The sequence below is a fragment of the Mus pahari genome, chromosome 1, assembly GCF_900095145.1.
Source record: "Mus pahari chromosome 1, PAHARI_EIJ_v1.1, whole genome shotgun sequence".
Lineage (NCBI taxonomy): Eukaryota > Metazoa > Chordata > Mammalia > Rodentia > Muridae > Mus > Mus pahari.
In genome coordinates, this window is record NC_034590.1 from 66,091,040 (window position 1) to 66,113,865 (window position 22,826).

Sequence of the window (22,826 nt, forward strand, 5' to 3'; positions counted from 1 at the left end):
TTGAAATTACTTTGTGTTTACTAAAATTAAACCATCTTTCATGTCAGGGTATACTTAAATTCACATATCTGGGTTAATGAACATGAATTATATATCTGCTAATTCAGCCCGTAGGCCTAAGATACACCCCAGTTTCTTGAACCCCTTACAAATCTGCCTAGAATCATTTCTTTCCTTTTATAATTGTCTCTCACATTTCCATTTTCTATGCTAAAACCTAGTGGAATTTTTAAAAGGTAAGGAATTTTCAAAGTGATATCAGTGATGTATGTGATTTATGATACATTACTTTTCTGCATTAATACATTACATTTAATTTTTATGAGGAACATTCTTAATGGAATATAAATAACATAGATCAGAAAACATATCTACATTTACAAAACAATATATATACATACATACATATATACATATGAAAATATGTATACATAATTATGATATGGAATTATGACATAGAGGTGCCGCTTGAAAATAGAGAAGAGAGCACAGAGGCAGTAAGACAACTTGATCTCAGCAAGAAAAACAAAGAAAACAAGTGAAAAATGAACCATATTAAAGCAATGGGGTCTTATTAAGTGGAATAAATGAAAAATAAAAAGGGAATGCCTTTTGAGATTTATTTTACTTATATGAGTTTAATTCATACACACATGCACACACAAATGTATTCTCACACACATATCCTCACAGACACTCAAAATAAACGTTCTCACACACATACCCATACATACACATGCATATAAAAACTCACAACACAATGCACACACATACTCACATGTACACACTCAAACACAACAAATACACTCTCACCCACATACTCATACACACACATACACATACATGTTCACTCACATACACACACTGAAGTTGAGTAACATATTCTTAGTTAACTAAAACACATGTTGTACAGCAAGACACAAACTTAAACTCCCTTACATCTGTTCTTGGGCATGGCTTTAAGCTTCAGTATGACTTATCTGGTCCAGGATAGCTTTGCAATCATAATGTTCACTTTAAAATTGGGAAGCCATTTGGAACCTCATGACATTCACTATTGGTTCAGTGTCCAAGCTATTTGCAACTTACAGAAAATGTCAAGTTAGCTGTTGGATAAGAGTGGAATTTACAAAAGGGACAGTGTCCAGAGATAAAAATGTGCAAACCATTGTCACTGCCACAGTTTCCTCCTAGAAATTTGATGAGATTCTGTGAGATCTATGGTCCAGACATGGTGACAAAGCAGAGAGTAAGGAGTACATATGAGCAGTCAGGGAAAGCAATTTGGTTCTGTGCAGTCCTGTCATAGGCGTGGTGATTCCTGTGCAGTCCTGTCATAGGCATGGTGACTCCTGTGCAGTCCTGTCATAGGCATGGTGACTCGAAGAACAAGGAAACAAGGATCTTGAGAATCTCCTTGTATCCAATCTAAGGGCCCATGTCATCCTATGCTTCCAACTCAGAAAAAGTCGCTTTTTAAAAAATGGGAAGAGAGCACAGAGGCAAAAGGACAACTGTGTCTCTACAAGAATTTTAAAAATGGGAAGAAAAAAGTAAATAAGAGAAAACTTTAACAAGTGAAAAATGAAGTATACAAGAGTATGAGGTCTTATAAGGTGGGATCAATGAAGATTACAAAGGGAACACATTTTAAGGTTTAATATACTTTTATAACTCAATTATTGATTTGCTTATCAATCCTCTCAAGAATTCATTGAACATGCTCCTACAGCATACACAGCTGAGATATAAAAGTCCTACTCTCAAAAGACTTCTGAGCACGACAGACAGAAGTGTAACAATCAAAGCCAGAGGTTGATAGACTAGCAGGATGAAACAGTAGCAAGAGTGTTTGGTTATTTGGGAAGGTCACCAGTGAAAAGCAATGGTAGGAAGGCAAGAGTTCGCTGAGAATTTTTTAATATCATTCCCTAACCCAAAAGTCTCTGCACAAATGACTGGATGAAAGAAACATCAATTCTTTATTACTGAATTTCTTCTTAACATATCACATTTTAGCCTTGTTAATAATAACCATGAACAGACTGTTTTTCAGTTTTCATAATTTCATTCATTGGCAAAATTATAAAAGAAAAGAGATTGTTTCAGAGGGTTATTTTCTAGAAGAGTTGATCTAGAGATTGTATAGCTTAAATAAATTTAAAATCTAAACCATTTCATTTAAAAACATTTTAAAAATTACTCTATACTTTAATAGAAATATTTAAAGCTCACTATTTTATCAAATAATCGAATAAGTCCTATAGTAAATATGCTGTGTTAATTACTTTATTTCTTCAGGTGATGAAATATCTGACAAATAGAACTTAAAAGAGCATGTGTTTAGGGGAGAGGGTTGTCTCTAGTCTGACAATGCAGACTCTCTTTGTGAGGAAGGCAGGACCATAAGGTAGCCAATCACGTAGAATTTTAAGAAGCAGAGACATACCAGTATTAATATTTGAGTTCCTTTTAGAATTTGTTCAACTTGGGATGTATTTCAGTGAATGATAGAACTCAAACCATCCCAATGAATTTAATTTTGTTTTCCTTACCTCCATAAACCCTATTAGAAACTGCCTCACAGGTATGCCTCGAGGTTTGTCTCTTAACCGACTCTAGGTCCCGACAATGGTACAGCGTTAACTACCACACATGGTTTATCTGACCAGGACTTCTGGAATATAAATTTTGTTGATTACATTTTAAATTTGAAAATGAGATCTAATAACAGCCCATGGAACATGGGTTTGAAACAAATTGTGTTTCAAACCACAATTTGGAAGTAATGAACTGGAAGCTTCATAGAAGAAGTGTTTGCTTATATATCTGCTTCCCTCAGTAGAGGAATCATAGAATTTCTTCTAACCAGATTCATGCCCACAATACATGAGGTAAGGTTAGTACACAGAGGAATAAATTGTCACTCACTATAGATTAAGAAAACAAGATACTCCATAACAAAACCAAATTTAAACAATATCTTTCCACTAACCCAGCATTACAGAGGATACTGGAAGGATTATAAAATACATGGAGAATAACTAAACCCAAGAAAACACAAGAAATAGATAATTCTATACCAGCAAAACCAAAGGAAGAGAAACACACACACACACACACACACACACACAGAGAGAGAGAGAGAGAGAGAGAGAGAGAGAGAGAGATAGTACCACCACAACCACCAAATAACAGGACTAATAACTATGGTTCATAAATATTTCTCAATATAAATGGTCTCAATTCCCCAATAAAAAGATACAGGCTTACAGAGTGGATGCATGAATAGGATTCAGCAGTCTCCTGAATACGAGAAACACACCTCAGCAACAGAGATAGGTATTACCTTAGGGTAAAGGCTAGAAAATGGTTTTCCAACCAAAAACACCTAGTACACAAACTGGAGTAGTCATTCCAATATCTAATGAAATAGACTTTCACCGAAAGTTATCAAAAGATATGGGAAAGATCAATTCATACTCATCAAAGGAAAACTCCACAAAAATGACATTTCACTTCTGAACATCTATGGTCCAAATGCAAAGGCACCCACATTCACAAAAGAAACATTACTGAAGCTTAAATCACATATCAACCCCCAAACATTAATAGTGGGAGACTTCAACCACCCACTCTCACCTATGGATATGTCGTCAAGACAGAAATTAAACAGAGAAATAGTCAAACTAACAAAGGTTATGAATCAAATAGGTCTAAAAGATATTTACAGAACATCTCACTCAAACACAAACGAAAATACTTTTATCGAACCTTCTCCAAAATTGACTATATACTTGGTCACAAACCAAACCTTAACCAATACAAAAAAATTGAAATAATTCTTCGCATCCTATCAGACCACTGTGGATTAAAGCTGGACTTCAAGAGCAACAGAAACAATAGAAAGCCTGTATACTTATAGAACCCAGTGATTATTGGGTAAGGAAAGAAATAAAGCTTTTCCAGAATTCAATGAAAATGAAGGCACAACATACCCAAAATTATGGGACACAGTGAAAGCCATGCTAAAATGAAAGTTCATAGTACTATGTTCATTTATAAAGAAATTGGAGAGATCTCATACTAACAATTTAAAATACAGTGAAGAATCTATCTAGGAGAGAAGGAGGAGGAATAGAAGGAGGAGGAGAAAAAAAGAAAAGATAAGAGAAAAGAAAAGAAAAGAAAAAGAAAAAGAAAAAGGGGGAAGAGGAAGCAGCAGCAGCAGCAACAGCAGCAAACACACCCAAGTGGAGTAGATGGTAGGAATTAATCAAACTCAGGGCTAAAATCAGTCAACCAGAAACTAAGTGAACAATAAAAAGAATCAACCAAACCAATGCTGGGTCTCTCATGGCCACTGAAGGGATGGCATGACAGATGTCCTGACCCTGGGGGAGGGCCAAAACAGGGTGGGACTCTACTAGTACTGATAGCTGCTGTAGCTGTAAGGCTTGTTTGTATAATAATGTATATGTTTTGCTTTATGTTGCTCCTTTGGGAAACTTTTTCCCTGCCAAGTTTGATAAGTCTATGACAATTGGAAACAGCAGGAGTCCAGGAAGCAAGACTGTGGTCCTCAGCAAAATGGTGATTCTGTGACCTTCAGGGTAGCCTTTAAGGCTGTGGAAAATACCTCTGAAAACATGAGTTCAAGAATACATAAATCAATGTAAGAGCTGTCCTCTATAGGTTTTCTCAACTTTACAAAATATACCAATAGTATGAGGGGCTTCATGTCCCTGATAGAACAGAGGCAGCTGAGTGATGAGCCACTTTCTCAGAAAGATATTAAGGAAATGAGATAAATAGGTTTAGGGAATTGTGATTTCAGGGCAAGATCCCACCCAGCTAAATTTAGTGTTTGTGCTTACAAATGCAGGCAGACTTCTGAGTTCAAGGTCATCCTGGGACAGAATGAGTTTAGGACAAGGTGGGAGTGGTGATCTTAGAGAAGGATCTCACCTAGCTAGCTTACAAAGGCAGGCAGATCTCTGGATTCATTTGCTATGATTTAAAAAAAAGAATGTATTTGCTGTCCTTTAAAATAATCAAAGCGCTAATGTCATAAAATGCTGATTTGTAGGATCATCAAAAGGTAACCAGGATAAAGAATTAGATTGATTTGTAAATAAAAAGACTGGGCTTTGGCCTGCAAGATATAAGCAGTCTAAAGAGCAATTGCAGTTCCTTTTGAAATTTGTCTGGAGGATTTTCTGATGAAAGTCAGAAAAATTCTAAGGGAGCAGTATAGCTTTCTCTATATATCTATTGTACTGGCTAGCTTTGTGTCAACTTGACACAGCTGGAGTTATCACAGAGAAAGGAGCTTTAGTTGGGGAAATGCCCCCAGGAGATCCAGCTTTGGGGCATTTCCTCAATTAGTGATCAAGGGGGAGAGCCCCTTGTGGGTGGGACCATCTCTGGGCTGGTAGTCTTGGATTCTATAAGAGAGCAGGCTGAGCAAGCCAGGGGAAGCAAGCCAGTAAAGAACATCCCTCCCTCGCTTCTGCATCAGATCCTGCTTTCTGACCTGCTTGAGTTCCAGTCCTGCATTTTGGTGATAAACCAGCAGTATGGAAATGTAAGCCGAATAAACCCTTTCCTCCCCAACTTGCTTCTTGGTCATGATGTTTGTGCAGGAATAGAAACCCTGACTAAGACATCTATCTATCTATCTATCTATCTATCTATCTATCTATCTATCTATCTATCTATCTATCCATTCTAAGTGAATTCAGAAAACCCACTATTTTGTAATGGGTTTACTAACATTGGTTGGAAAAACCAGGAATTGTACTAGCAGGTTCTCTAACTTTTGTCAGAAAAAAACCAAAACCAAAAACCAAAAAAAAAAAAAAAAAAAAAAAAATTACTTAGAGAGCTACACTGCTTAGAATTTTTCTAGAGGGTTTTCTAACTTTGGTCATAAAATCCATGAGCTATCCAGAAAGTTTAAAAAAAATTTCTAGCTGGTTTTCTGACCAAAGTCAGAAAAAGCTAATTAAAGAGCTAAAATTGCTCTTTTAGATTTTTTTCTAGTGTTTTTTCTGACTTTTGTTGGAATACCCAAAAGCTGTCATAAGCAGAAAGTTGTCTCTAGCAGAGTGTTATCTCAAACAGAAATCTATCTGAAGAAACATCTCAAGCAGATTACAGAGCTGTCAGTTTGCACTCCAGACCAAGTCAAGGGTGGTCTTTGGCAAATGAGTAGCTGGTTCTTTGAGGAAATCAATGGTATAGACAAATCCTTAACCAGATTAACTAAAAGGCAGCAAGATAATAACCAAATTAACAAAAAAACTTATATGAAAAGAGATATAGCAAAGAACACTGAGGAAATTCAAAGAATCATTATGTCTTACTCCAAAAGACTATAATTCACAAAATTAGAAAATTCAAATGAAATGGAAGATTTTCTAGACAGATACCACTTACCTAACTTAAATAAAGATCAGGTAAATTATCTAAATAAGCCTGTATTGCCTAAGCAAATAGAAACAGCCATAAAATGTCTCCAACCAACCAAAAATAGGGCCAGGTGGATTTAGTGCAGAATTCTACCAGACTTTCAGGAAGAGCTAATACGTATACTCCTTAAACTATTTCACAAAATTAAAACATATAGAATACTGCCAAACTCATTCTATGAGGTCACAGTCACCCTGGTACCTAAATCACACACTCTGCAAAGAAAGAGAATTTTAGACCAATTACCTTTATGATCATTGATGCAAAAATACTAAAAAATAAATAGTCACAAAGCCAACATCCACCATGATTGAGTAGAGGCTTCACCCCAGGGATGCAAGGGTGGTTTAATATATAAAAATCCATCATGTAATTTATGATTTAAACAAACAGGAAAAACAGACACATGATCAGGATGGAGAGATGACTCAGCAGTTAAGAACACTGACTGCTCTTCCACAGATCTGGAGTTCAATTCCCCAAAACCACATGGTAGTTCACAAGCATCTGTAATGGGATCCGATGCTCTCTTCTAGTGTGTCCGCAGACGGCTACATTTTACTCAAATGCATTAAATAAATAAATAAATAAATAAATAAATAAATAAATAAATCTTTAAAAAATATGGTCAATCTCATTAGATGCTGAAAAGGCATTTGACTAAATCCAACACCCCTTCACATTAAAAGTGTCATAGGCATCAGGAATTTACCAGGAGCATACCTAAATACATTAAAGGCAATCTACAGTAAGCCAACACCCAACATCAAATTAAATTTAGAGAAAACTAAAGCAATACCATCAAAATTGAGGCTGTTCACTTTCCCCATATCTCTTCAATATACTACTTGAAGTTCTAGCTAGAGCATAAAGACAACTAAAGGAGATCAGTGGAACACAAATTGGAAATAATAATTCAAAGTATCACTATTTGCAGATGATATGATAGTATATGAAAGTGATGCCAAAAAAATTTGCCAGAGAATTTCTCCAGCTGACTGTTCCCTTCAGCGAAGTGGCTGTATACAAAATTTTTTCTAAAAAAAAAAAAAAAAAAAATCAGTAGCCCTCCTTTATACAAATGATAAATAGTCTGAGAAAGAAGTTAGGGAGGCAGCACCCTTTTCAATAGCCACAAATAATATAATATATCTTGATGTAACTCTAACCAAGCAAATGAAAGACCTATTAGGACAAGAACTTCAAATCTCTGAAGAAAGAAACTGAAGAAAAAGATCTCCCTTGCACAAGGCTTTTACAAAACTCGAATATATGAAGCATCTATGATCAAATTCAATTGGTCACTCCTTCTCTGATACTTTATCAATTTTAAATTTAACTATTAATTTTAAATTTTTCCAAAATTATTTTGGGGAAAGAAAGCTGAACATCAACATGAATGTACAACTTAACTTTGCCTATATTGAAAACAAAAAAGTTACTGAAACCCAATAAATGCAGACAGAACAGTTTATCTCTGCTGTTTGTCTCTTAGTCTTTACCCAGGTGTTGAAAAGAGCAACTTTGGAAAGGCAACGTTTTACCTATCTGATAAAAAGGGTGTGATTATAAAATGTTTTTGTTGTTGTTGTTGTTGTTGTTATGGTTTTGTTTTTCACGGCAGGGTTTCTCTGTATAGTCCTGGCTCTCCTGGAACTCACTTTTGTAGACCAGGCTGGCCTTGAACTCAGAAATCCTCTTGCCTCTGCCTCCCGAGTGCTGGGATTAAAGGCGTGTGCCACCATGCCTGGCTCCATAAAGTGTTTTTTATTTTAAACTTTCTACACAAATATTAGCATCTGGGGTTATAACCGTTTAGCCCAAGCTCCCTGAATCTTGTGACTGACCAGGGAAGAAGCTAGCTGGATAGCGTGCACACTTGGGGTTGGGCTGCTCCCATTGCTTTCTGCCTTTGAGTGACTATGGTGAAGGAGACATGACACAAGGACTAGAGTCAATAGAGAGTTTCCCCTCAGGTAACCAAGATTCCTTCTCATACTGTTTCTTCTGTTTCTAGATCATCTAAACAACAATTTTAAAAGAAGTGATGAATAAATGAAGAATACTTCTGGAGCCATTATAACTTGAATTTTTGTTTGTGTGGAGGAGAAAGAATTCATACAGAGACCCACATACCTCTAATCCCTCCAATAATTGGCTAAAGTCATTTCTATTTAAACAATAGTTTTAAATTAAGGAACAAAATTTCCCAACAAAAGTTGGTAAACTTGAGAATTCACTAGTAGACACCTAGATCATCTAGTACAGAGTTTTGCATCACAATATACAGTAACAGACCAAACCTCAACACATGTCCTTTTGAGCATTCAGTGTGGTAGATTTTAAAGGAGCAAGGGGGGAAATTATTACATGTTATATAGTTTCAGCTTCTGTGTGTAAATGATTAATGGGCACAACAGAATACTGGCAAGTTAGCAGAGAGACTGATAAGATGCAAGAGGCCTTAGGCTTCATCCCTTTTCTCATCCTTTCTATGTCTTTTATCAGTCTCTCCACTTCAATGCCTAGAGTTGAGAAAGCCTCAATGCAATCAAGGAACAACTCACTGTGAGTTGTAGGGTTGGAATTCTGATGCAGCAGGTAAATTGTCCTCTTAATAAATTAATAAGAGCCATTTCACTATATGCCTCTTTTCTTTATGTGCTACCATGATACCATTTAACCGTATGTCTGCTTCTTTCCCAGAGGCAAACATTCTAAGGCTTCAGACTGTGTTAAGAACTCTGGAATACTTAGAACTAATACATAGCCAGTGCTCTATGCACAAGTATTGGTTGAATTGATGAGGCAAGAAATAGGGGCTGGATAATCACATGGTAGGATTGCTACATGGGTAAATAGAATATAGCTAATGTGAATGATGTGATTTATAGAAATACCAATCTCATTGTTTCTCAGACACAGAGCTTTCATCCCTAAATTCATCTGTACTAATATATGTATTGTATACTGAACAGAGGACCTTGCTATGGAGGAAAGTCTAGCTTGGAATTTACACTATAGTTCAGGCTGGGAACTCATTCTCTATGTAGCACATTATTTTGTCAACATCTCGTAACCTCTAAGTCCCAATTCCCGGGTGTCTACCACCACTGCTGACTTCCTCTGGTGTATTCATCTACCCATAATTCCTTTCATTTTTATTGCCTACTGATATAGATAGAAAGAATTCAAGAAATGCCATGTTTATTTCCCCAGCTTACTTTCTTGACTCTGAAATGAATTCATGACATAGGTCTCCTTCTCTATGATTGCAATGGAGAGACTTCTAGGCTGGTTCTCATTCATGATACTGCAAGAAAGCAGTAAACTGAGAAATGATAGTTTGACTTCTTTCATCCTGACTAGTGTCTGCAATGCTGAGTGACATGTGTACAAAACAGAGTCCTCTTAGTGGAGAATGGAGAAAGGACAGAGTTGATCATACATTTTATAGACTATATGAGATGTATTATCTTGCTTAGCTCCTGGAACAATTTTATGAGGTCAATATTACTATAATATACATATTTTATGGATAAGGAAATGGGAAGAGAGCCCCAGCAATCTGTTCAAGGTCATGTAACTAGTCTGTGGTGGAAGCAAGCCTCAAATGCAATTCTGTTTGTCTTATTCCACTAGCTACATCATATCATGCCAGGGAGTTGATGTAGTCAATCATAGAGAAAATACTATATGACTATAGTGTTATTTGCCTGAATTCTAAGTACTATATATGCTTTATTTAAACTCCAGTCTCGTACTATAACATCTGACATAGCCTTATTTCTTTTTTCTTTATTTTAACTTAAATATTTTTCTGCATATATATGCATTCTGTAACATCTGTAGGCCTTGGATGGGCAGTTGTGATGGCTGATTAGATGTCAATGTACCATCTGTGGCTACCAGTCCTGTTGCTCCCTTCCTTGGCAGATAAATAATCACAAGAAAACAAGCAAACAAACAAGAGAAAGAACGAATGAAGGAGATATGGTAGTTTTCTTTGGCCTTAACAGAGGAACACATAGACTTTGCATACTGCCATCAGGCATATATCACAATGTCACAATGTCACAATGTCGCAGTGGCTAAAGGGGAAACACAGCAGCATGTATGTGGATCTCCAATGCCAGTCAAGTGGAAAGAGACATGGCACAGTTCATCCTTCTGCATGGGAAAAATGATGTCATCTTGGTTTCTGATGAAAAGAGAACCACCAAGGCCTAGACAAGAAACATCCTCTCTTGAGTAACATAGATGAAGAACTAGCAGACAGTGAAAGGAATAAAGACACTCATTCAATCCTCTTCTGCTGATCTGTGGCTAATGATGTAGGCCTATAAACAGGAAGGTCATGTCTCTTCTGATAACTCAGTAAACATCTTCATTTTTTCCCCTTAGTAAGAAATTTTATTATAAGTGGTTGGTACTATAAATGAGCCACTGGATGCCCATAATTTTACTTGCTAAATTGTTGAAACATCCCATTGTCTGATTACAGTGGCATCCTCCTGTTAAAATCCTGATTTTCCTAGTGTTTATCCCCCAGGCTCTACCCTCTGTAAGCATCTTGTTTCTCCCATAGACCCATAGTGACAGTACAGAGTTTCATGTGTTTACCCATGTGTTTGTTACATCTTAGTAAGTAAATGTGTCTGTGGTGTGTGTTTGTGTGTGTGTGTTTGTGTGTGTGTGTGTGTGTGTGTGTCTGTGTCTGTGTGTGTGTGAGTGTAGTGTAGTGTAGTGTAGTGTAGTGTAGTGTCAGCATGTATACATGCAAATCCACACCTGGAAAATAGTGAGTATTGGTGTATTGATGCATACCTTTCATCTTGTTTGAAGAAAGTTCTCTTTGGCATCTCTATACTATGTGATTCTGCATAAAAATAAGAAGATAAAGTTGAAGGCTAATGCTTGTTCCCAGGAGAAGTGAAGAAGGTTAGTTTTGACTGGACCTGTCAGAGGTGCTGGTAAGGCAGGCTGAAGAGCCTATGTCTCTTCTCTTTCACCTGGGCCTTCACATTTGCTCATCAATGTATAATGCTCTCTTAATGCTTGGAATGAACAGCATCTGTCCCTCTCTCAGATCTCAGTCCTCAAGCATCTCTGCAAGTACACCTTCCCTTACTACTCTGAGTAAATTACCCAACACATCCTCCATCTATCCCACGAACCAGTGCATTTCTTTCTTAAAGCCACCACCTTCTGTGTCTCATGTTTGCTGATTTCTTTGTTCGTTGTCTCCTATACTGGAACAGGCCTTTATCTGCTTTGTGCACTAGTAAACTTCTACTGCCTACCAACCAGACCCAGTATATCATACACAATGTGTCTGTATCTTTGAGTAAATAAATAGCAAGTGGAAAAGTGATTGAATAAACAAACCCAATACAGAAGGCACAATGATGTTTATGAAAGGCATACTATTCTGATCTTAAAGACTTAAGAAGGATGCTTAAAAGAGAAGACTCATTGGTAAAAGTAGGTTTCATTTTGTCTTCCATAATCCTTCACTTAAGAAGACCTTGTTAAACTAAACTGATATTTCTAGATATCATACAAAGAACATTTACTATTCGATCCCCTACCACTTATTCTTAGAGTGCAGAACTTCTTCTCCTCTCTTTGTGGTAAATTTCCCTTTATCACTTTACTTGTAACTAGTGTGTCCTAAGGAACCACTACCAGTATTTATATGGAACCACTACCACTATATTTTTCTTTGCTCAAGGATCTTGCAAGTGCTGAACTCAGGACGCTTCCCTACCTGCACTAGCTCTTCAGTATGTTCGATGCTCCCCTAGCTTACTATCCTGAAATTATCCCTGGATGTTTCAGCTCTGCTTCATTTTATTTCTGAACCAAGTAATTGTTGTACCATAAGTCTGTAGGTCCATATTCAGATTTACCTTACTGAAGAGGCTCTCAGTGAGTTCTCAGTGAGATCTATATCCATGTTAAGATAATCAACTAATTTTCACAAACCCTCCTCACTTTTCTTCCAACTCTCTGTAAAGTTCTACTATACTACTTTTATGGTTAAAAAGAATTAGAAAGGATGCTTTTCTTCCCTATTTTTTAAGGTTTATTTTATTTACATTTCAAATGTTATTCCCTTTCCTGGTTTCCCTTCCACAAAACCCCATCCGATCCTCCCTCCCCCTGCTTCTATGAGGGTGCTTTCCCACCCACCCACCAACTCCTTCCTCCCTGCCTTGGCATTCCTCTACACTGAGGTAACTAGCTTTTCCAGGATCAAGGGCCTCTCCTCCTATTGATGTACAACAAGGCCACCCTCTGCTACATAAGGGGATGGAGCCATGGGTCCCTCCATGTGTACTCTTTGGTTGGTGGTTGAGTCCCTGGGAGCTCTGGGGGCTCTGGTTGGTTGATATTGTTTTTTTCTTCCTATGGAGTTGCAAACCCCTTCAACTCCTTCAGTCCTTTCTCTATCTCCTCCATTGGGGACCCCAAGCACAGTCCAATGGTTGGCTGAGTATCTGTCTCTGTATTTGTCAGGCTCTGGCAGAGCCTCTCAGGAGACAGCTATATCTGGCTCCTGTCAGCAAGCACTTCTTGGCATCTGCAATATTGTCTGGGTTTGGTGTCTGTATATAGGATGTATTCCTAGGTGGGGCAGTGTCAGAATGTCTTTACCTAGTCACAAAAGAACATATATGTTATTCATGTGTGGATAAGTGGACATTAGCTCAAAAACTCAGAATACTCATGATACAATTCACAGACCACATGACGCTGAGGAAGAAGAAAGACCATAGTGTGGCTTCTTCAGTCCTTCTTAGAAGGGGGAGCAAAATGCTCAAGGCAGGAAATATGGAAACAAAGTGTAGAGAAGAAACTGAAGGAAAGTCCATCCAGAAAGCATTCTTGTAACCAAATTTCCCACAGGTATTAAGTGGGTAGAGACACGAGTAAAGCCTGAGACTTGTGAACCTCATCCTATGTTCCTATGACTATGCTGCCATTATGAGCATCATGCTTTTAAACATTGGATTATGCTTGAACTAGGGAGTCTGCTTGAACTCATTGGCATGAAAGGAACTTTAGAGTGCATTGTAAACAGATGAAATACAAGCATATGAAAAACACCCATTTTTATTTTATGTATATGGGTGTTTTGCTTGCATGTATTTCTTTATATCATGTATTTGTAGTGCTGGAAGAAACCAGAAGAGGAGAGCAAGGTTCTCCTGGAACTTACCTTCCAGACCTAGGCACCTTGTGGTTATTGAAATTGAATCCCTGTCCTCTGGAAGAGTAACCTGTACTTTTAACTGCTAAGATATCCAATCCATAAAAAATAGTTTTCAAATGATCAACATCCTTAACAACTGGAGAAGTCTAAATTAAGACTAACATAGTAGTCTCACTCGGTAGGAATGACTAACTACGAAAGGATAAATGACAGCAAATGTTGACATCAATATGAGTAAAAGAGAAAACTTACACACTGATGGTGTGAGTGCAGACTACTGCCGCCACCATGCAAATAAGCATGGATATTTTTAAAATAGCTGATAATGGATCTACCGCATGAGCTGGCTATTCCGTTGTCAGGCATATACCTAATAGACACTATATATTACTGCAGAGATACCTACTTATCCATGTTCATTGCTGTTCTATTCACAGATTGGAGGGAATGGAAGCAACCTTGAGTTTACCTGGACATGTTTTATCTGACATATTTATTCTCTTCTATGTTTTCTTTATCATCTTTAATTTTACACTTCTGGGTGCTATGAATGATGTGTTATTTTTCCCCAAGATGTCCTTATGATATGATTAATCCTGTTGGATTCTGTAAACATATACTGAGAAATGATCTTCTATCAAGCAAATCACCAAGCAGTGAAGGTGTTTAGATGAATGAGTGATGGTTATTTATTGGGAAATGTTCAGATCCGACTACAAGAGCTAGCAATTAAAGCAATTAATTAAAATGATCCATCCAACTGTTGAAGTAAAGACCCCCCCCTCCCCATGTAGGAAAATAGAGAGTTATTTCTTCCAGTAGGAGCGATGAAATTCATTGAGTACATTGACAGGTAGGTAGGAGTTCACTAGTTTCGTAGATGCCTTGTTTACCATGTAGCTTTCATCACTGCTAGATATGAGCATCAAAAGTGACAACCTCTGTGGTGGTAAAATCCTGTGAGTGAGGAAAGGAAAACTAGGTGCTCTTAGTGAGAGTCGGCACAAACAATTTCAGCCTCTCCTCCATGAGAAGCTTGGGCTTCATCTGGAAGGCAACAGGAAGCCCTTGTATATCTATGAAACCGATGAAAATACTTTGAATAGGCATATAAGCTCAGAGAGATGAAAGCCTCCACTTTGTGTCCATTGTGTATCTCTCATATTAGATTTGGCACGGAGGGCTAATTCACCAGAGTGTGAGGCTTTTCAGCATCTCTACAAGACTGAGATTTCCCATCTTCTCAGGTTTGAAGATTGTGCTTGCTCAGGATAAGCTGGAAGAAGAGAAGGAGAGAGGGAATGTAGAGGAGGAGGAAAGGATGGGTAGGTCTGGATTTTGAAAGTAAAGGTAGGCTCTGGACCTCAGATGCCTACATTCATTCTGTGCTATGTGCCTCCTTAGGTACACAAATTTCATAGTCTGTGATGTGTCTGTGTCTCATTTATCTTGCCTATAAAATGGAGATCATAGTATAATCTTCTTCATGAACAAGTTAATATACAAAAACTACCTAAACAGTGCATAGAACAAATAATGCTTGGGACAATTTTTTGCTCTAGAATCTCAACTTACTATGAATGACAAAAGGCCAAGTTATTGTGGTCCAACATGGGAAACCTCTTGACAGAGGATCAATGGCTATGAAATAATATTATTTTACTGAGGCCAGTGTTTACTGAACTACCTCCTGCTGTCCTGCAAAGGAGCACATACTGCATTTAGCATAGGCTAGAGAGACTTACATGTACTCTACCAATTAACCTCATAACTACCAATGATAGACATATGCACTTATATTGCTGCACTACTCAGTCTTCAGAAGAAGAATGTTATTTAAAGCTGGCAAGTCACTTGCAGATGATCACACACATGTACAATGTTATAAGGATTCTAACTGAGTTAGTCTGATGGTCAGCTCATTCTTTATTTTTCATGACTCTTTGCTTCCAAGCAAATCAAACAGGTCACCATTTAAATTTTTATATCTTTTGTGGCTAAATATAAGTTATCAGAGCTTCCACATACACATATGGGCAGTGTTTTAAAATGTAATATGTGCTTCATATATTTGAATAACTATTTCTTCTAAATTCCTACATACTTCGTGTCTTATTTGATGCCCATATCTTCATCTCTATCATTTCTGTCTCATACTCCTCCTTGTCCTGCTCTTCTTTCTCCCTTCCTCTCCCTCTTCCTCTCACCATTCTTCCTCTCCTCATCTTCTCCCTCTCCTCCTCCTCCTCAGCTCTCCTTCTTCTCTTCTTTTCTCTGTTTACAATTTGTCAACTTAAAGAAATATTTTTTGAGGCACCTCAGCTCATTGTATAATGTTGAATTCATTACTTTCTTCCTTCAGCCTTGGTCTGTTTTAATTGTGCCAGTATCCCCAGATATCACTGCCCTCTCATAATGTAGTAAAATGAAGGACTGAAGATATAGCAGTTTCTGTACTACACATTGTCCTAATTTAAATTTCTTAAGTATAAGGACTTTCACGGTCTTTCAAATACGTTTATAAGTGTGGCAAACTCTGCTGCTTTATGGTATTTTTTATGGTCGTCTAATGGGTATACCTTGTTGCCTTCCAGTAGCTCTTGACTTCCCAATAGAAATATGTGAGTATAATCATGAATGTGTACAAGAGAATCAAATTATAAATAAAAGGTAACAAGACATTCCTTGAGTTAAACACATCAAGACTACCATAAGAGTCAGTCATATAAGGGACAGGAGCTCATCTCTGGTATACGAACATGTGGAATCCAATAAATCTGATGGGCCCAACAGTGAGGGATAGTCCAGTTTCATCATCTGTGATTATTAAGTACTTTATGTCAATAGTGTCAAGGTCTACATAACTTGATTGGTGGTAGTGGGGATGTGAATGCTTTAAGCAATGCCCTTTGACTATCTGCTAGTCAATGCCATATTCTTCAATTTTCTAAAGTACTATAGAATTCACCTTTTATGACACGCAATAAAGAGAAGAGAAAGAAAATCATTTGAGCTATAGAACAAAGCTCTGATTAGATTAAGGACACCACAGTGAATGTCTGACTCTCATTCCTCCCCCTCATCAGTCACCACTATTCTGGATGGATGAATCAATAAGACATGGAATTGTACAACATATACAAATAGGCTGTCTACACATACCTAACTATATGCCTTTTGTCATAATTCTGAATCAAATTTTTAATTTTCAAAAGGTATTCCTGTATAGTAATATATACATTTGATGCTTACAACCTAAGTATAGAAAATATTAGAGAACAATCTATATTTTAGGGGTTTTACTTTATTCAAAGTTAAAGTCAAAATAATTTCAATGTGTATTATAGTTAAATTTCACTTATTTTCTAGTGAAATATTGATAATGCTTATGAATATAGTCTCATTCATTCATGTGTACTGATTAATTTCTTCAGTTTATTCACTGATACTTAAATGTCCAGCACTGATCCCACTTCATCCTAAAACTGCTAATTGGAAACTCAATTAGCATCACTCATAAATCCAAACTTTCCTGAGTTTTCATGCAAAATTTTCAACTAAATGAATATATGTTTGGTAAAGCATGCAATTGGAAATACATATAGATATAGGTATATTCACTATTTGTAACAATTGTTCTATTTTCAAAATAATTTCTGAATTTAAAGGAAAATTGACTACAGCAATTTGGATAGATAAAATAGGTGAAAATGTGTGTATATCTCTAAACATGGAGTTTGCTGTGCTGTAAATCCAAGCAGAGAAATATCTAAGAAAAATATAAGCAATAAAAAAAAGTGACTGACAGAAGACAATATTGAAATTAAAAGAGAAAGACAGCATTCTATGAGTGGTTTCTAGGAGAGTTTTGCAATTTCATATGAGATATTTATTCATTCAGAAAATACTTTTAAAGACCTATTGTATTGCAAATGCCTTTTGGGGATATTTGCAATACATCAGATAAAACTTGAAAACAAACTCACAGCTTCATATTTTTATAACAATGTATATAAGCAAGGCACCTAGCATGGCAGAGTGTTATAGGTGCTAGCTGTAATAAAACTGGAGAGGTCAGAGTATGGGCGTGCACTTTTCTGAGGCAGAGTTAGAGCAGGATTGAGTAATAACTGTCAGTAAGGTCAACCCCTGTGGAAACTGACATGGAAAAATGTATAATGGTGAATCTGGCAAGAAACATGCTTCAAAGACAGGTTCTACAAGGAATCAGGCTCCACAGCATCTCTGAGCTTATTAATAGTAAGCTAGTAATGGATAACCTTATGTCTTTAGTTCATTTTATTTAAAAGTTTCAATTGAACTGACACCCATAAAACTAAGATAAGCTCAAGAATCAAGGTATCAAGGTGGCCACAAAGTTGGAAAAGTTGGAATGGATAGAGAAAGAATTAAGGTGAAGGCCAAGGCCCAGACTCTTTTCTATGTATTGGATGTGGGGAGACACCAGAAAGAGGGCTCATGATATGCATTGTGTTTGAAAAGAATAATTCTGAATACTAATATTTTCATGAGCTATATAGGCCAAGGCAGAATCAGCAAATGCAGTAGGAGGTCATTGCAGTATTCATGCTGAGAAATGAGAGTGAGTTTGATAGGAATAAGACAAGTAATCAGGCTCTCAGTGTATTTTGAGGATAAAGCATTGCATGATGGATGGAAAACAAAATGTGATTGAAATAGACGAACAAGGTTAACACTGATTTTTATTTAATCCTAAGACAGCTCCCTAAGAGCAGGCATCCGTTTCACAGCATGTTAGCTTTGAATGGCTGACACACATCCAACTTCAGGCCTTGACTTGTTAGTTGAGTATGGGTTTGAAGTTTGAGAAAGAGAGATGGGCCAAAACTATAAAATAGTCTATCTTTCCTAGGAAAATGAAGACATGTGCCAAATTACAGCTACCAAGAGAGGGAGGGCAGGTAGATACAGAAGACAAGTGACTGAATTCTGCCATGGTCTATATAGTCTTAGGAAGATGGGGAGAAGAATGAGGACTGAGAAAGAACAAACAAACAAACATACAAAGAAATCTCTTTTTTAATGAAAGAGACAGCCTGCCAGCTCCATGAAGATGAACAGAATAAAATTCAACTATTGGTTTCCCCAACAAATACATATTGGGTGGTCTTATTTAAGTAGTCACAGTCACATGGTATGAAAGTCCACTTGACATCATTCAAAGAGCAGAAAATTCACAAGAAACTATGCAGATGACTTATAAAGAGAATTTAGGCATATAGGAAACTGAAGGTAGATTTCTCAGGGTGGTTTGCTCACATGCTTGCTTGACTATGAACAGAATACATTTGTCAATGAGAACCTCTTAGTATAAAAAGGGAAATATGAGAGGTTTTCTTGAGAAATGGAAGAGTAAGTGCAACATGGGTATGTGGTTATGATTGGCTGTTATCAGGGCTAGCCTGGAATTCTTAGTCATATAAAATAAATGCAGAGCAATCAATTCTCTATCTATAGTCAACTTCTGAGTTCAAGTATTAATATAGACAATGGTCTAACCAAGTGAATTCATTGAGAAGGTTAATATATTACACTTGTATGCCGAGGAGTATTTTAGCATGTTGACGGTTGAATTTATTCTATGTAAAGACTAAATATAAGTATTCAAATAATGAAGAGAATAAAACTTTGCAACTTAAAAAGTAGGAAGTTCTGTGAGCTTAAATGACTATAGACCAGGAAAGAGTAGAGGGTTTAGGCTAAAAATTAGGACATGATGATCAGCGATTAAGATGCATACCATCAAGGATTCAGAGGAGATGCATTTAGAAAAAAAATAAGATTTATGAAGTCTCAATCAGACTGTAGTTATGCTGGTATAAAGGAGAAAATCATTTGAAGATAGGATTATGGTCATAGAAACAGCCTGTCAAAATTTTAGGAAGATTACTTATGTACATTTTCATAAACCATCCTAGAACTCAGAGTGGTATGGGAAACTAACACTGAACCAGGGATGCTGGTGAGAAGGATGCACAGTATTTGTGTTATGTGACTGTTCAAGGGATATATGAAAAGATGTCTACTCACCCCACATAGGGAACCAACAAAGAACCAAAGTAACATTTTCATTGAGGTTTAACCTGGCAAATCAAGAAGTTTGTCAGAGCTCCAGAAGCATAGCTGACTCTAAAGTAATAGCATCACTGAAAAGCCAATCCTTACCCACCACATAAGTGACAACTCACAAAATCTACATCCTGGAGTTTTCTTCAGGACTATTAGATACCTTCACAGGTTGACAATTCTGCAGACGGCTCATTCGGTGACAGAGTCTCCCTTCCACAGCCAGTATGTATTGTGAGTATAATCTTGGAGAGGGGCTTTGCAAATCTTGTAAGGACTTTTAAGGACCTGTGAGTTTTGTTTATTTTTGAAATATCATGTGCTTCCCTCTTCTCTAGAGGAGGGATTTTAATCCAGAGAAACTGCCACACAAAATGCTTTCCAAGGAGTAGACACTGTTTTAAGTTATTTTTGCATGACTATGTACAAAATACCTGAGAGCAAGGTAAAGGGAGAAACTACTTAATTTCCTTACTGTTTCGGAGGACTCATCAGTCCAAACAAAGAGTAACTCATATAGCCTGGGTCCAGGAAGCATAGAAATGAGAAAGTAAGCACTCAGCTGGCAGTCTTGCTTTCCTCTTTTGTTCCTCCTACATTCTACCCCAAAGGACAGTATGGCCCCATTCATTTAATCCTCTCTAGAACCCTACTCATGGCACACACATGAGTGTTTCTCACTAATCTCCTAACAGACTGTGGATCACTTAAATTTGACAATGAAGATTAACTATCATTTCATTAATCATCATATGAACATATGCAGTAATTAGCTCTCTGGAGAATCAAATAAATACTCTCATGTGTATTTTTCATTCCATGATATAAATTTCACAGTAAAATATCTGATTTCTTATAAAAACCACTGCTCAAAGAAATGTGTATGTTCCATTCTCCCAAAGGTGAAGGCTGCCTCTAGCAAGCAATAGTGAGTGGTGACAATCATGGAAATAATAATAAGGACTATGGAGAGGGAAATCCCGTTCCAGTAGCATAAAATCTGTGTGAGAGCAAGATCCATTTGATAATACTATGTAGGAAGGCAGATCCTCGAGATTGAGGAAATTTTCTATAAAAGAAAAGATGATGATCTGGACATAGTGCTGGATACTTATAATCCTGAAGCTTCAGAGGCAGAGGAAGGCAGATCTATGTGAGTTCAATGGCTGGCTGCTTTACACCAAAAGGTTCACTCCAGCCAAGGCTACATGTTGAGAAATTTGTGTCAAATAAAACAAATAAACAAAATCAGTTCAGGCATTCTATTCAACAATTTGAGGAAGAAGGAGGAGGAGAAGGAGGAGGAAGAGGAGGAGAACGAGGAGGAGGAGGAGGAGAAGGAGGAGGAGAAGGAGGAGGAAGAGGAGGACGAAGAGGAGAGGGAGGAGGAGGAGGAGCAAGAGGAGGAGGAGGAAGAGGAGGAGGAGGAAGATGAGAGAGAGGAGAAATAGAAGCTTTGACTAATGGTAGATCCTGAATTTCAGAGAGCTATATGGAAATATTTGCAAGTCAGAAAGGGAGTAGCAAAGGAGATTCCTTTTATCGGGATAAGGATAAGTTCCAGTTGGGTTTTCGTTGCTGTGATAAACACAATAAAGATAAACAACTTTGTAGGGAAAAGCTTTATTTGACTACAAATTACATTCTGTCACTAAGGGAAACCAAAGCAAGAGCTAGAGCTAGGAACTTGAAGGCTGGAACGGAAGCAGAGATCATAGAGGAATGCTACTGAGTTGCATGCTCTCTCTGGCTTGCTTAGCTACTATTTTTTTTTTTACACAGCTTAGACCTACTTGTCTAAGAATGTCACCAATCATAGTGGGCTGAATGCCCCCAGAAATATTGTCCCCACCCATTCTATTAGAGGATGTCCTCAGTTCAAATTCCTTCTTCGCAGATGACTATAGGTTTATGTCAAGTTTACAACTTAAAAAGAAATGTGACAGGATATGGTGGATCATAGCTGACAAGTGCCTGGGATTTCTCAGAAAGGAATAAGAAGAATAATTCTGATAAACCGTATCTGTAGCACCAGAGAAGCTGTGTTACTGACTTGAAAAGAGTCTGGCTTCATTCCCTCTTGAGCCTTGCCAGGAATGAGTATGAGGGACTGTCCCATCACTATGGATAGAGCTAAACAGAGAGGGCTATTTACTAGCATGCTCTCTCTGGCTTGCTCAGTTGCTTTTGCCTAGATGCACTTACCTGAGAATATTACCAGCACAGGTGGGCTGTCCTCTACGTGGGTTAGTCTGGACTGTGTGTCACACTGTTTTCTGTGGACGTTTCCATGTCAAATTGTTCACTGTCTTAGATGATCCTCCATGCTTTCTATGATTTTCACACTACTTGGAATCAGCTTTGTTAAAATATAAACTCCATCAGAAAGCTTGTCTTGGGTTGGGGGATGGCTCAGTAAGTAAAGTACTTGCATGCATAAACACAAGAGTATGGATTCCAAAATCTCTTGTCAAAGCTGAGAGTAAAGTGGTTGTAGTGCCTACTTGTAGTCTCAACACTTCAGAGGGGAAGCTGAAATGAGTAACCACAGGATTCTGGCGAATCCAGAATTACTTAACTCCTGTGTTCAGCAAGATAATCTGCCCTAATAAATGAAATGGAGATTGATCCAGGGAAACAGCTGATATTAACTTCCAGCATACATACCCAAACATATGCATTCACACACATACAAACATGTGTATACAAATATGTGTACATGTCACGTGTGTGTGTGTGTAGGAAGAGAGAGGGAAGGTAGGAAGGAAGGAAGGAAGGAAGGAAGGAAGGAAGGAAGGAAGGAAGGAAGGAAGGAAAGAAGGAAGGAAAGAAGGAAGGAAAGAAAGAAGAAAGGAATGAAGAGAAAGAAAGCATATCTCAGAGTTTCATAAAATAATCAAAATCATTCAGGGCATAATTGTCCCTTTTTCCAAATGTGCATCTACATGTTATACTAGTGGTTCTCAAGTTTCTTACATAATTTCTCATGTGGTGATTCCCTAACCATTGAATTATCTTTGCTGTT